Source organism: Brassica napus, unplaced genomic scaffold, assembly GCF_020379485.1.
Source record: "Brassica napus cultivar Da-Ae unplaced genomic scaffold, Da-Ae ScsIHWf_1114;HRSCAF=1584, whole genome shotgun sequence".
In the NCBI taxonomy this organism is placed as follows: domain Eukaryota; kingdom Viridiplantae; phylum Streptophyta; class Magnoliopsida; order Brassicales; family Brassicaceae; genus Brassica; species Brassica napus.
This window is the reverse complement of record NW_026014539.1, coordinates 2,211-7,500: the sequence shown is the minus strand read 5'-3', so window position 1 is coordinate 7,500 and position 5,290 is coordinate 2,211.

The window sequence follows — 5,290 nt, the reverse complement described above, 5'->3', positions numbered from 1 at the left end:
CACTTGCATCCCTTCGCCCTTTCTGATTGGGTTTGGGGTCGGCCACAAGCCCAACCCACGCCCCAGGCCTCCTGGACACAGCCCACAGCCTTGCCCAAGGACCCAACAGCCCATGGCCTCATGGCCGGACCTCTCAGCCCGCCACTGACCCAGACCCGGACCATCGGCCTAAAGCCCGGACAGTCCGTCTAGCTGAGATGAGCTGACACTCAGCTGCCTCAGCTGAGTGAGCTAGTAGTCCAGCTAGTGGAGCTGACTTAGTAGGGACTGAGCTGGAGTGAACTGAACCTAGCTTCCTTGAGCTGGCCGAGCTACTCGTCCACTTCGTCCTAGCTACCGTCTTACTCGTCCTAGCTGACACTTAGCTCGTATAAGGTTAAGTCTAAGTTTCCTTATATCCTTAACCTTCTTTCTCGACCATGGAACGCTTGCCTTGATGTCTCAAGACTGGCTTGTACGTTTCCTCGAACCATGGCCGTCCCAACAATCCTATTCAGGATTGGGGGCGTGACAAGTCTCCCCCCCTTGGGATGGATTCGTCCTCGAATCCGAATCGAATGCTTCCTCGGAAACAAACTGGTCCAACCACTCTGGGTACTCTGCTTTCATTCTAGATTCGGTCTCCCAAGTGATTATATCCTGACCATTACAGTCCCAGACGACCTTGACCATCTGGACCGTCTTCTTCCTTGTTGCTTTTTCCATCCTATCTATGATTCGAACTGGCCTCGTTTCCAAGGTTAGGTTCTTACCAAGATCGTCTGGAATGGCAGGAAGAGCGATGTCTTGGTCCGTCAAACATTTCCGAAGTTGGGAGACGTGGAACACATTATGAAATGCGTCCATCTTGGCCGGTAAGTCCAACTTGTAGGCCACCATCCCAACTCTTTCAATGACCTTGAACGGCCCCAAGTATCTCGGGTCTAACTTCCGTCTCCCGGAAATTCGGACTCGTCCTTTGAAGGTAATCATTTTGAGATACACCAAGTCACCTACTTGAAACTCGAGATCTTTCCTTCTTCGATCTGCATAGTTCTTTTGGCGATCTTGTGCCTGTCTCATCTTGTCCCTCAAGAACTTGATCTTTTCGGTTGTCTCTTCGACAATCTCCGGACCAATCATGCTGCGTTCCCCAACTTGGGTCCAGCATAAGGGTGTCCTGCATGGACGCCCATACAGAGCTTCGTATGGCGACATGCCAATACTACTATGGAAACTATTGTTGTAAGCAAATTCTACCAGAGGTAGATGTTTCTCCCAGGAATCACCCCAGTCTAGAACACATGCTCGCAACATATCTTCCAATGTCTGGATCGTACGTTCAGACTGTCCATCCGTCTGTGGGTGATAGGCTGTACTCATGTTCACCCTTGTTCCTAAGGCCTTTTGGAAAGCCTTCCAGAAGTAAGATGTGAACCTTGAATCCCTATCCGAGACTATGCTTGCCGGCACACCATGTAGTCGGACGATCTCATCAATGTACTTACGTACAATCTGATCTACCCCATCCGACTTCTTGATAGCCAGGAAGTGTGCTGATTTGGTTAGTCGATCTACCACAACCCAAACCGCATCCTTCTTATTCCTCGTGGTAGGGAACCCGGTCACAAAGTCCATTGTGATGTGATCCCATTTCCATTCCGGAATAGGCAAGCTTTGTAATAACCCACTAGGCACCTGATGTTCTGCTTTGATGAGTTGGCAAGTGGAACACTTGGCCACCCATTCCGCTACATCTGCCTTCATACAGATCCAATGATAGAATTTCTTAAGGTTCTGGTACATCTTAGTCGCACCAGGATGAACCGAGAATCTGGACTTATGAGCCTCCCTCATAATCTCTTCCTTTAGACTCCTATCATTAGGAACACTGATCCGACCGTTTACTAGGATGGTACCATCCCTTGCGATCTGGTACTCCGTCCTATCATTCTGAGCAACCTTATTCAGGTTCTCGTCCTGACCTTGAGCCAACCGGATTCGAGTAAGCAGGTCGGCTTGGTTAACCGCCTCCAACCCCAAAGCTTCGGTTGTCGTAGTCAGCACATTCAGCCGCAGAGCACGGACCATACCGTCCAGGTCGTCCGCCTCCCGTTCGGCCGATACATCAGCCCTCTTCCAGCTCAAAGCGTCTGCTACCAGATTAGCCTTTCCCGGATAGTAGGTGATGTCCAAATCGTAGTCAGCTACGAATTCCATCCACCTCCTCTGCCTTAAGTTTAACTCAGGCTGGGTGAATATATACTTAAGACTCTTATGGTCCGTAAGTATCTGAACTTTGGCGCCATACAAGTATGATCGCCAAATCTTTAAGGCGAATACTACCGCAGCCATTTCGAGATCATGGGTGGGGTAGTTTCCCTCATGTTTCCTCAACTGCCTGGACGCATAGGCAATGACTTTCCCATGCTGGGTCAATACGCAACCTAGTCCAGTGATGGACGCGTCCGTATAGACCACATATGGTTGATCGGCCTCCGGAAGCACTAGGACGGGTGCGCTAGTCAGCATGTTCTTAAGTGCGGAGAAACATTCCTCACACTCTTCAGCCCATGTGAACTTAACGTCCTTCCCAGTCAACCGCGTCATAGGCTGAGCCAAGCTTGCGAATCCTTTCACAAACTTTCTATAGTAACCTGCCAGCCCTAAGAAGTTTCTGACTTCCGTAGCACTGCGTGGTCGGGGCCAATCCTTGATTGCCCTGATCTTCTCTGGATCCACCGAGATGCCCTGATCGGAAACAATATGGCCGAGGAACCCAATACTCTTCTGCCAAAAGCTACATTTACTGAGTTTAGCATAGAGTTTGTGTTCTCGTAATCGTTCCAGCACGGCTCTCAAGTGTTTCCTATGAGATTCCTCATCCTTGGAATAAATTAGGATATCATCAATGAAGATGATCACGAATTCATCCAAGAAATCTCGGAACACGCTGTTCATCATTTTCATGAAAGCGGCAGGTGCATTGGTCAGACCGAACGGCATCACTACGAACTCGTAATGACCGTACCTGGTCCTAAATGCCGTCTTCCTAATATCATTTGGCTCTATAGGGATCTGATGATACCCTGAAGCCAAATCAATCTTGGAAAACCACTTGGCTCCTTTGAGTTGATCCAACAGTTCGTCTATCCTGGGCAACGGGTACTTGTTCTTCACAGTGACCCTGTTCAACCCTCGATAGTCGATGCACAGACGCATGCTACCATCCTTCTTTCTCACGAAGAGGACTGGTGCACCCCAAGGGGAGCTACTTGGCCGTATGAACCCCTTGTCAAGCAATTCTTCCAATTGCTTCTTTAGCTCGGCCATCTCGGCCGGAGCCATCCGGTACGGACTCTTGGACAGCGGAGCTGTCCCTGGCTCTAGTTCAATCGTAAATGGATCCGACCTATCAGGGGGGACACCCTGAGGTACCTGGAACACATCTGGGAACTTCGACACCAACGAATCCTCTGAAAGGTCTTTCAGACAGACAGAACTGCCCGGCTCTGTAGTTGTAATTGTAGCCAAAAAGGACTGACAACCCTGTTCCAACATCCGAATCGCTCGAACTGCTGAAACCACTACTTTCTCTTGAGCCGGACACAGACATTGGTACTGGATCGGTCGAAGCCCAGTCTCCAATTGCACACGACCTCTATGGCAATCGAGAGTGGCCCGATACTTTCCCAACCAGTCCATACCTAGGATCACTTCGTGATTCTTTAGGTTGACACAGACCAAATCCACAGGGAATACCTTTCCCTGTATTGACACTGGGATATTTGACATGAGACCTAGTGAGTTCATGGCTTGCCCTCCGGCCGCCCTCACTATCCCAAAATTATCTCCAGCGTCCAGACAGAACAGACCCTTTCCGACCAGTCCCGGACTCACAAAACTATGTGTAGCCCCTGTGTCGAAAAGTACGTGGGTTTCCACACCACCAATCATGAGGGTTCCTAACAGAGACCCTCATCAGAATCCCCTAGACATTCTAGGTTCCATACCAAGCATTTTCTACTTGAATGTAAAAAGAAAAATTTAGGAATTACCAGAGATCGAATAAACGATCCAGAAGCGCCGTCGTCCCGGGACAGCTCATACACCCTTGGTGTTGTGGTCGGCCTACTCTGGGTCGACTTGCCTGTGTCTCCACGGCCCTTCCCTTGTCCTCCTTGTAGCTTAGGACAATCCGACTTGTAGTGTCCAGTCTTGCCACATAGGAAGCAAGTCACGGAGCCGCTGCCACTGGACTGGTCTGAGAATCGGTTTGGTCGAGTGCAGTTTTGGATCGTGTGATCCATGCTGCCACATCGCACACAAGCCCCCATGGCCTTCCAGCACTCACCAGGATGATTCTTTCCACACTTGGGACATGTAGGTCGGCCACCAGAGGTCTTACCTCCGTCCACCTGGTCCCACTTCCTCTTTTTATCATTTGTTTTGCCCGACGGGCCAGACTGTGACTTAGCCTTAAGCTTAGCTTCTTCAGCCAAGTTAGACTCTAGCAAAGCCACCCGTTCCACCAGTTCTCCGACGGTGTTGAAAGTGCGGATCGAGCAATGGGTCTTCAGTTCGGGCCTTAGGCCTCGGATGAACCTACGGACCTGGACTGCCTCGTCCTCCAGCTCTCTTCCAACAAACCGTCTGAGCCGGTTGAATTCTTCTTCGTACTCCCGTACGGTCCTGCGGCCTTGGGCCAAATCTAGAAACTGAGCTTCCAGACGATCCCAAGCCTCAGCAGGGAAGTATTTGCGGTTGAATTCAACTTCAAAGTCCGCAAAACTTTCCAGACTCCCATTGGTGCGCTTGTCCACTGCAAGCCACCAGTTATGCGCGTCCCCTTCCAGGAAGTGAACCGCAATGTCGCGTCTGTAATCCACTGGACAGCGAGTTGATTGAAAGTTTCGGACCAACCTACTCCTCCACTCGTCTGCCACAATAGGGTCGGTGCTACCGGAGAAATGCTTCGTACCCAACCTGGATAAATGTTGAAGCAGACTCAGATAGTCCACCTTCTTTCCAGACTTTTCCGGTGGATCGATCTCGATCACCTCAACCGTTTCCACAACTGGACCATTGGTGTTGGGGGTGGTCGTAGCCACAGGCGTAGCCTGGCCAACCGAGGAGTTCACTAGTGGCGTGAACAGTTGCGCCATAGCCGCAACCTGAGTCCCCATTACCTTCATGGCCTCTAACAAGTCCTCTTTGGACAGTGTTGCGGGCACATTAGCCGTTCCATCGGCCACTCTCTCATGCTGGTCACCATCACGGTTAGCGTTCGAGGATTCCACTTCCTCATCAC